The following is an 11,046-nucleotide window of genomic DNA, read 5'->3' as shown; positions in this document are numbered from 1 at the left end:
AGGCAAAGGTGGTACCAAAATCAGATGACTTTGGGTTGATATCCTTAGGAAGCTGGAAGTCATTGTAATTCTGTTGTGTGTATCAATCCTGTCTTTGGAGATAATCGCCCATGGCTGTGTACATCCAGTGGGCAATAGTAATAGCCAGATACACTAGTGTGAAGTTAATCTGTGAATGATGATTTTATGATACCTATACGCAAATTAAAGGCCAGAAATTAGTTTCTTCTTGAGATAGCTTTTTGGCTGGAGTGCTACCATTTCTCCTTCCCCAGAATTCAACAGAAAAGGGTCTCTCTTTTTTTTTTTTTTTTTTTTTTTTTTTGTGGACTTAACCATAGTCTCCCTGCATTCTACACTTCCTGTGTGAGCTTGAGAGTTTCTACTAGAGTCTGTGGGGGACATCAGGTTTCGAGTGAGGCAGTCCAGACATGCTGGTAAGAAGTGGTGAAGACCTTCTTGGACACAGAGCTCCTAGTTCTGCCCACACGCCTCTACCCTGGTACTGCACTTGACCTGAAACTGTGCCTCTGGTCCTAAGACCAGCCGTTGGAACATATGTCTCACCTGCTCCTCTCTTGTAGCAAAGGACCAGCTGGGATGGTACATGCTGCGCAGTTCAACACCTAGAAGACAAGTACAGCGCATGTTTCTCACTGTTGCCTTATCATTCTCTGAGCCATCTTTAATGCCGATCTTGTAAAAAACTTAGTAGTTAGAAGCAAAACTCCTTTTAAACTCAGAGCTTGTATGTGGTGGTCATTCAACATCCTTATTTCTAGATTTGCACAAACCCTATCAACCGTGATCTTTTTCTGGCACATACATGTATTAAGATGCTTCATAAACATGAGCCAACTTGGGTTGAAAATATTGGGAATAATATCCAAATTGGTGTTACTTTGGATGACTGCATAATCTGTCACTAGGGATTTCATGAGGCGTAAAAGATAACTTCATTTGTAATTTAAAACTTAAAAAAAATTATTATTACTATTATTTTTTGGCTCAGTTTTGTGTACAGCTACACGCCGTACTATGTCATAGGAACTTAATGTTTACTCCATGTAAATCCCCTCTTGACTTTTCCGGATCTCTGTTCCCCTATCCCCTAAGTCTTAAAACCATTTTCCATCTGTGAGGTCACTGAGGCACTGGGCTTGACTATGTTGGTAACCTTTAAGGGGAGTTGAACTGCTGATTTTCCAAGAAGAAAGGGACCAGACAGTGTTGCTTAAAATGCTGCAGTTGTGTTACTGTGAAGAAGAGATTGCTTCCACTTTCAGCAGGCCATATATATATATATATATGTATACATTTTGGTAAAAATAGGTGGAAAAATCTGAGAACATAATTACCTTCACAAATTATTTATAGATACACTGGGTGAGAAGCTTACTGTAGGGCAGTCACCAGAAAAAACCTAACTGTAGTGTCATATTTGTATGTATTCCCATGCCAGCAATATCTGCTGTGCACTCTGTCCCATTACTGTAAATCCCCTGGTTTATAATTCTAATGGGAATTAATTTGTTTTGTAATGGAATCCAGAGCAGATATGTATAATATGATCAGGATTGTCCTACAGTTGTAAATAAGAATAGGTCCTGTTTATTTTGACATCTTTTTACAAATGCATTGTATTAGGGTGTGAATATTCTGAACCATGCTCTTGTTTAAAGTTTTGAAATTTTTATTGGTAAATGTAACATTTTAATGGTTGTAATAATTATTTGTATAGATATGAATATAGTATTTTATTTAAGAAAATAAACTTTGCATTTTTGCATTGTGAATTCTGTCTTTTCTGATCATTGCATGTGCCACTTCAAACCTAGCATTAAAACGACTTGCATACTGAAGTTTTATATTCAAGTGACCTTTAAATTTTGCCAAAGTGTCTAAAAATGACACCATGACATGTTTCTCCTGGGGACTGTGTTCCTGGTGAAAGAGTCAACCTCAAATAAATCCTAATTAGGACCGGTGCTGTATTGTTAGAGTACACCATACACCTCTGTACTTACTGTAAAAAGTAAAATTAGGATCTCAGATCTGGAGAAGTGTTGAGAGAGGATTCAGGTTAAACTCTGCTTCTGTATTTATAGTGGAGGAAACTGAAGCACAGAACTTTGGGACGAGAATTAGGTTTTTCATTACAGCCACATCAGCTTGGTCACATCTCACAAGCAGGACGTTTGAGGGGAAAAAACAAGTTGCAGAGGAACTTACACAGTATAAAGCTGTATGAAGTTTAAATGCCTACACAGCAAACGATTGTTTAGCAATAGCCTGCAGATGTAAAAATTATAAATTAGGGAAATGATAAACCCAAAGTTCAGAAAAATGGATACTTCTTAGGAAAGAAGGGAGGGACATGATATCAAGGAGAGGCGCTTCAAAAACATTGGTATGTTCTGTTGAATTGGATAGCAGACACCTGGTGTTTATCTCATTTATACCTGGAGTTTTTGTCTTACGAATATGTAAAATATATCCTAATGTCAACACAGGTAAAACGAAGACCTTCAGAGATTATTTACTCTCACATGTGCTCTAGGAAATTAATGCTCACAATATTTTCCTTGTCCTAGCTTCACAGTTCAGATTAAACCTCAGTATTCTGACTATCAAGCGTTTGGTGTTTTCCTACTGTTGCACACTGCCTCTCATACAGAGGTCATGGATGTATCATATAGTTTGATTACACAAGGAGCCCTTATGTGCCATAAAGGGTATACAATCCATACAAATGCAACTGCTAAGCGTAAATTTGATCTCCCTAAAATGAATGTGCAAGTTATAATAACTATATACTTTAAAGTTTTGTTAGCTTTACAGTTTAGTTAGATGTTTGAGGTGAAATGATTTTAATAAGTGACATCTCTTTAAAAAGCTATCCAGGAGATTGTCACTTTTAGGTAAGATATAGTAGCTAGTGGCAGGTCATCAGTCCCACTCCAACAACCAGAACAAAAAGCGAGAGATTAGAAAAATCATTAAAAGATCCTAAAACACATCAAATATAAGAGGACTAGCTGAACAAAATTCCACAGAGAGAAAAACCTTCCCAAGGTGAGCTGAGATCTCTGGCCTGCCTTTTTCCCCCTGGGGATGTTTGATGAGTCTGGGTTGAATAGAAAGAGTGAAAGCTCCCAGAGATTCATGAAGGTTAGAAGACATTCCTACTGAAGGGAGCAGTCTCACCCTGCAGACATTTACAACCAGAAGTCAACTGAACCTAACCACAGCTACATCCCAGCCCTCACCCAGCTCAACTCTCCATCTGCCTAACAAAGCAAAAGCGTGATCCCTGTCTGGTGAAAGAGAACGTTAGCTTCAGCCTCTGCAGTTCTTTTATGTACAATGTCCAGGAAATATACACAACATCCAGGAAAATGTGACTGATAAGCAGAAGGAAAAGCAGACATATGATAGAGAAAATCAACAAACTCAAAAGTTGATCCTTGGAAAAGGTTGAAATGCAAACAAAAACTCCTAGAAAGACAGATCAGGAAAAAAAAAGAGAAAATACCAATTACCAATAAAATGAATGTAAAAGGGAGCATCACAAAAGATCATATGAAAATTAAAAACATAAAAGATTATTTACAACTTCATGCCAATGTCCTTGACAACTTAGCTGAAATGAACAAAATTCTTGAAAAATACAACTTACGGAAACGGACACAAGAAGAAATAGAAAGTCTTTATAGTCCTATACCTGTTAGCTAAATTGAATCTGTAATTAAAAACTTTCCTACCATGTATTGTATGATTCCATTTCTGTGAAATGTCCAGAGTAGGCACATCTGTAAAGACAGGAAGTGGATAGTGGTTGACTAGGGTTGGGGAGTTTGGGAGAATGTGAAGTGTGACTAACAGTTACAAGGTTTCTTTTTCAGGGTGATGAAAATGCTCTAAAATTGATGTGATGATGGTTGCATAACTCTGTGAATACACTAAAAACTGTTGAATTATACACTTTAAATGGGTGAATTTTATGATATATGAATTATATCTCAATAAAGCTGGGTTTTTTCTTTAGCACAAGGGGTTTTAGTGGAAACGTCCTCTATTAAAAGAAGAAGTAACACTAATCTACTCCAAGTCATGAAATGGGAAAACAAGAATCACTTCCAAACTAGTTTTAGGAAGTTAACATAACCTTGATACCAACCTGTCACAACATTATAGTAAAAAAAGTTAGAGGCCAATATCCCTCATAAACATAGACGTGAAAATTCTATAAGATTGTCAGCAAATTGAGTCTAGTGATAGAAGAAAAGAATAGTACATCATGACCAAATGGGGTTTATTTCAAGAACGCAAGTTTGTTTTAAGATTTTAAAATCAACTTATGCAATTCATTGTATTAACAAAATAAAGGAGAAAAAAACATACAATAACTCAGTTAGTAAAATTGAGCATCCATTTATGGTAAAAACTCTAAACAAAATAGGAGAAGGGAACATTCTCAATCTGCTAAAGCATGTCTACAAAAAAACAAAACCCAAAAACTACAGCTAATATCATACTTAATGATTTCCCCCAAAGTTGAGACAAGACAAAGATGATCTGTTTTTTTTTTTTTGAGGAAGATTAGCCTTGAGCTAACATCTGCTGCCAATCCTCCTCTTTTTGCTGAGGAAGACTGGCCCTGAGCTAGCATCCGTGCCCATCTTCCTCTACTTTGTATGTGGGACGCCTGCCACAGCATGGCATGCCAAGCGGTGCCATGTCCGCACTTGGGATCCGAACCGGCGAACCTTGGGCCACCGAAGCAGAACGTGCAAACTTAACTGCTGCGCCACTGGGCCGGCCCCAAAGATGATCATTATCACCCATTTTTTCAACATTTTATTGGCATTCCCAGCCAGTGTGTTACCAAGGAATAAAGCTACTCATCAAACACTATAAAACATTGCTGGGAAAAATTAAAGGAGACCCCAAAAATAATACATTGTCATTAAGATGTCAATTTTCTTCAAATTTGTCTATTGATTCATGCAATTACCACTGAAATCATACAGGGATTTTTTTCTTGGGTTGAAACTGACAGCCTGATTCTAAAATTTATGCAATATTTTATATGTAAATATTTACATAAATGTAAATAATTATATAAATGTGTAACATTTATATAAATATTATGTATATAATAATTATATGAATGTAAAAGCCCTAGAATAACCTAGACTATCTTAAGAACAAAGTTAGAAGACAAACTACCAGATTTCAAAAATTGCTATAGAGAGTAGATCTTAAAAGTCCTCATCACAAGAAAAAAAAATTTTGTAACTATGTATGGTGACAGATGTTAACTAGACTTACTGTCGTGCTCATTTTGCAATATATGCGAATATCAAATCACTGTGTTGTACACCTGAAACTAACATAATGTTATATGTCAATTATACCTCAATAAAAAAAATTTTTAATTGCTATAAAATTCCAGTAATTAAAACAGTGTGATATTGGCACAAAGATAGACAGTAGACCAATGACATGGAACAGAAATTTCAAAAATAGATTAATTACAATATAGTCGATGTATTACTATATATTATATATTTTTTTTAAAGATTGGCACCTGAGCTAACATCTGTTGCCAATCATTTTTTTTCTTCTGCTTCTTCCCAAAGCCCCCCAGTGCATAGTTGTATATTCTAGTTGTAGGTCCTTCTAGTTGTGCTATGTGGGACAATGCCTCAGCACAGCTTGATGAGTGGTGCCAGGTCCGTGCTCAGAATCTGAACTGGCAAAACTCTGGGCCGCCCAAGTGGAGCACATGAACTTAACCACTCAGCTACGGGGCCAGCCCCATTACTATATGTTATTATACAGACTATAGAATACAGTATAGTCACTTCATTGATGACAAAATTGCCAACTGCATTCAGTGAGTAAAAGATGGTCTTTTCAATATATGGGGCTGGAGCCATTGGATATGAGGATGGAGAGGGAAAAAAAACCATAGACCCCCCTACTTCACACCATACACAAATATAGTTTGAGTTGGGTCATAGACCTAAATGTAAAAGGTAAAACACTAAAGCTTCTAGAGCAGTGGTTCTTCAAATGTAGTCCCCAGAGTCCCTGGGGTTCTCTGAGACCCTTTTATGGAATCTGTGGAGACAAAATTATTTTTACAATAGTACTAAGATGTGACATGCCTATACACTGTGTTGACATTTGCACTGACTGTGCAACAACAATCAAGGCAGTGGCACCACTACTGTGTATTTTTAATTGTCATAAACTCACAGTAAAAAAGAAAAAAGCCAGTTTCACTTTAGAATGTCCTTGATGAAGCAATAGAAAGTAATAATTTCATTAAATCTTGACTTCTGAGTAAGCTTCCATTTCATATTCTTTTTAAACATTACACTAATATTTAGTATTCTGTGAGAAGATGGAAGCGAGCATAAAGCTCTTCCACTGCAAACCGGAGCTTGGTGGCCGTTGTAAGGAAAAGCACTGGTGTTTGAACCATGGACTCAAACAGTGGCTTTCTTCATGGAATATTATTTTAGTTGCAACAATGACTAAAATCTATGCCTTTTCAGATTTGAATATTTGGCAGACATTTTCTCAAAAATGAGTGAAATGAGCCTATCACTGTATCCACTACTGTGAGCTTGACAGGTTCCCACTAACCTCTTTGATGAAATCAGTGGTGATATCAGTGACTGGTGTGTATATATATTTCTTTATTAATAATTATATAATTAAACGTGTAAATATTGGGAAGACTTGCACAATTCAGTGAACCAATATTTTCCAAGTGACCAAGGCATGCTGTTACAAAACCATGCATGGGTAAAAAGATCCATTCAAATTACAAGATAGACCAACAGATTTTAACGTTAGAAAACATGAAAAGTTCACTGATATGGTTTCAAATTCCAGTTGCAACTAATCTTTGGGAAACTACTATTTGCTGAGTTTTGGTGTAGTATCAAAGAATATCTACAATTATCTGGAAAGTCTACTTCCTTTTCCAGCTACATATTTATGTAAGGCTCGATTTTCTTCCTTTTAAGCAAAACCCATGCTTGCAGCAGAGTGAAGGCAGAAACCAACATAAGAACCCAGCTATTTTCTATTAAGCCAGATGTTAAATTGATTTACAAAAATGTGAAACACTGGCCCTCTTCCCACAATTATTTTGTTTTGGAAAATATAGGTATTTTTTCATAAAATATGTTATTTGTGTTATGTAATGAGTTTATCATCTTTAAAAGAATTAATAAATATTTGTAAATTTTCCATTTTTATTTCTAAAGTGGTAAATATTGATAGATATAACTCACATAAACAAAAACCCTTTAGGGTCCTCAATAATCTTTAGGAGTATAAATGGGTCTTGAGACCAAAAAATTTGAGAACTGGTGTTCTAGAAGAAACCATAGGAAATATCATCTGACCACAACCATAAAAGAAAAAATTGTTAGATTAGACTTCACTCAAATTAAGAATGTTTCTTCATCAAGCCACAGACTGGCAAAGATTTTTTTTTTTAATTTTAGTTTTTTTTTGTTTTTTTAAAGATTTTAGTTGTCCTTTTTCACCCCAAAACTCCCTGGTACATAATTGTGTATTTTTAGTTGTGGGTCCTTCTAGTTGTGGCATGTGGGACGGCACCTCAGCATGGCCTGATGAGCGGTGCCATGTCCGTGCCCAGGATTCGAACTCGTGAAACCCTGGGCCACCGAAGCAGAGCGTGCGAACTTAACCCGAAGATTTTTATATATATCAAAAAGAAAAAGATTCATAAGCTGATTTAAAAAATAGGCAAAGAATTTTTTTAAAAATCCCTCACATAAATGGCCAAGAAATCTATGAAAAGGTGATCAACATCAGTAGTCATCAGAGAAATGCAAAATAAAATACAGTGAGAAACCATTACACTCTCACCCAGAAATGCTAAAATTGAAAGAACTGACAAGTGCCAAGTGTTGGCAAATATATGGAATAACTGGAACTCTCATATGGTGTTGAAGGGAGTGTAAACTGGTACAACCACTTTGGAAAACTGTTGACAGTATCTTTTAAAACTAAAGACTTATCTACCTATAACCCAGCAATTCCGCAGTGCACTGCGTATATATCCTGGAAAAAAAAGTTTGTAAAAGTTCACCAAAAGACACGTATAAGAATGTTCATAGAAGCTTTCTTTACAATGGCCACAAACTGGAAACAACCCAAACATCCATTAATAGGCAAATGGATAAATGAAATGTCATATGTTCACAATATGAATGAATGAAGTTACTGATACAGCTGAATCTCAGAGACATTATATCCAGTGAAAGAAGTCAGACAAAAAGGTGTACATACTATATACTTCCATTTATATGAAGTCCAAGAACAAGCAAAATTCATCCATTAGGAGAAAAGTCAGAAGAGTGGTTATCCCTGGGGCAGGGATTAATTTGGAATAGGCACGAGGATACTGGAACTGTTTTGTTTCTTACTGTGGGTTTCAGTTACATTGGTGTATATGTGTGTGTGTGCACACACATATAAATAAAAATTGACCATTTTATGTGCAGTTAAGATTAGTCTACATTTTGTACATTACTATATTTTATACCAAAAAAAAGGTTAAAATAAAAACTATCTATGTAAGTCGGAACTGACGTTGGTTTTCTCTTGATAAATTTCTTGAGTCAGCAAAATCGAAACATTATTTTACTATTGTGATATTGTGATTTATGAGAAATACATATTTGGACATTCAGATGACAAAAATATGTTCTCATATATACGTGGTCTTCTTCACAGTTCCTGGCTCACAGCTCCCAAAACCCTTGGAATTTCCTAAGTGTGAGAGTGATAAAGGTGTCTCATTTATGTTAATGAAGGTGACCTTTGGACCCCACCCCAGGATGGGGGCTGGTGGCCAGCAGAACCAGCCATGTGACCAGATGACTGGAACTTTCGGTCCCATCCCCTGATTTCCGGGGAGGGGAGGAAGCTTGAGGTTGAATCAGTTGCCAAACGACCAATGACTTAGTCAATTATGACTACCTAATGCAGCCTCCATAAAAAACCCCAAAAAGAAAGCTCAAAGGCCTTTTTTCAGAGCGCTTCCATGTGCCACTGCGCTGGGCCAAATTCCTTTGTTCAGGACCTCGCCCCATGTATCGCTTCATCTGGCTGTACATTCGTTTCCTTTAATATCCTTTGTAATAAATTGGTAATCTAGTGAATAAAGGTTTTCTTGAATTCTGTGAGCTGTTCTGGCAAATTAATCAAACCTAGGAGGGTGGTCTTGTGGGTCTGAGCCCTTTACCTGTCGAATCTGATTCCATCTCCAGATCGACAGTGTCAGAATTGAGTTGAATTCTCAGACATCCTGCTGGCATCTGAGAACTGCTCTCTGGTGTGGGGAAGCCTACACACACACACACACACACACACACACACACACGTGCGCGCACACGTGCATACGTTGGAATTGGATCTAGGAACCTTTTGCAACTGTCGCTCTTTAGAAAAGGAAAGAGCGATGGCACTATTTTGTATCTGGCTCCCGTTACCTGGCTGTGTGACTTTGGGTAAGTGGCATAACCTCTTGGCATCTTAGTTTATTTGTTGGTACATTATCTGTTCTGTCTACCTCACAGAGTTGCTGTAAAAGACAAATGAGGTTGTATATTTGAAAATATTTTCATTATGTTGCAAAGGAATATTTAAAGGTAAAGTGGCAATTATTTTCCATGACCTTCCTCATTTCCATCTCTCCCACACATGAGACTGAAACGCAGGGCTCCAGGAGAATACACTTTGTTTGTCAGTGTCAACAGCTCCTTTGACTTTTTCTTCTTCCTGTGAGAAATTAAGGAGATAATACTAATTTGCTTAGGTTCAGAAGTCAGGGAGATTGCTCAGCTAGTAGCAATGTGCCACTTAGTTTCTCACACGATCAAGTAAGCTACAGAATTTTGGGAGGATATGAAAATCCAGCTTTTAACGACATTTGTGCTGTGCAGGTCTGGTTGTTGTTGGCGTTTTCTTACATTCCTTAATCACATTCAGATCTGAGGTTTGGAAACAGGCTGAAGCCAAACTGTAGTGGTGGCGAACTTACTGTTTCAAGGAAGTTTTCTGAGAATTCATGATTCATTTAGGCTAAATCCTATTTTTTGAATGCTTCGGTGTGGTAAATGTGGAAATTCACATTAAATGTTAAAAAAAAAAAAAAAGCCCAAAAGACAGCTTAGTGTAGGAGAAGAAAATTTGTTAGTATGTCAGTGTTTCAAACCAAATCATTGTGTACCCCAAATGAAGAATTACGATTTTCCAGTTCAGCGCTGCCTGGTCCCTCTGCCTCAGTTTGGCCAGATGAAATCACTCCCCTGTAGGAGGAGAGGGCTGGGCCCCACCACTGAGAACAAAGATGGTTCAGTCATTGATGGGAGTCATTGATTCGGCCTCATCTGTTGAGCCAGCAAAGATCAGCTCCAGAGGCAACTTTGGAAGACTTTTTGACTCTTGACAGTTTTTTGAGCCTCTCAATGCTTTGTAGGAAATTAAAAAACACATTATATCGCTGTGCTTTCTCTCCATTGTTAATGTTGTTTCTGAAACAACAGGCTCCCAGTGGAAACCTGACACCTCACGCCATGTATATTTTAATTTAGAAGGAATCTTTGGTCTATAGCCCTTTGCCAAGTGCAAACATTGAATTTATAAAAAGGACTTTGGTTCTTAACTTTCCAAGCTTAGAAACTGAAGCAAGTCTTCACGTGAATCCAGCTGTTCCAGTTTCTGGAGCCCAAATGATCCAAGGCGGTGTTATTGGTTGGCTTCCCTAAAGCACAGTACGTTTCATTGCTGCTTGGGTTCAGATAAAGGACAGATCTTCTGAATGTTGGAAAAACCTTCTCTTTTTGTTAATACGTTCAATAGTTACATAATTCCAGGCTGTGCTATTTGCATATATAGATACGTGCATAAATACAAATTGAATCTTCTTTGTAACACAATCTGTCTGCCCTTTCTCTGGTCTCCTTACCTGAACTACTCATTTCTGAC

Source organism: Equus asinus, chromosome 5, assembly GCF_041296235.1.
Source record: "Equus asinus isolate D_3611 breed Donkey chromosome 5, EquAss-T2T_v2, whole genome shotgun sequence".
Taxonomy (NCBI): Eukaryota; Metazoa; Chordata; class Mammalia; order Perissodactyla; family Equidae; genus Equus; species Equus asinus.
This window is presented reverse-complemented; position numbering follows the sequence as displayed.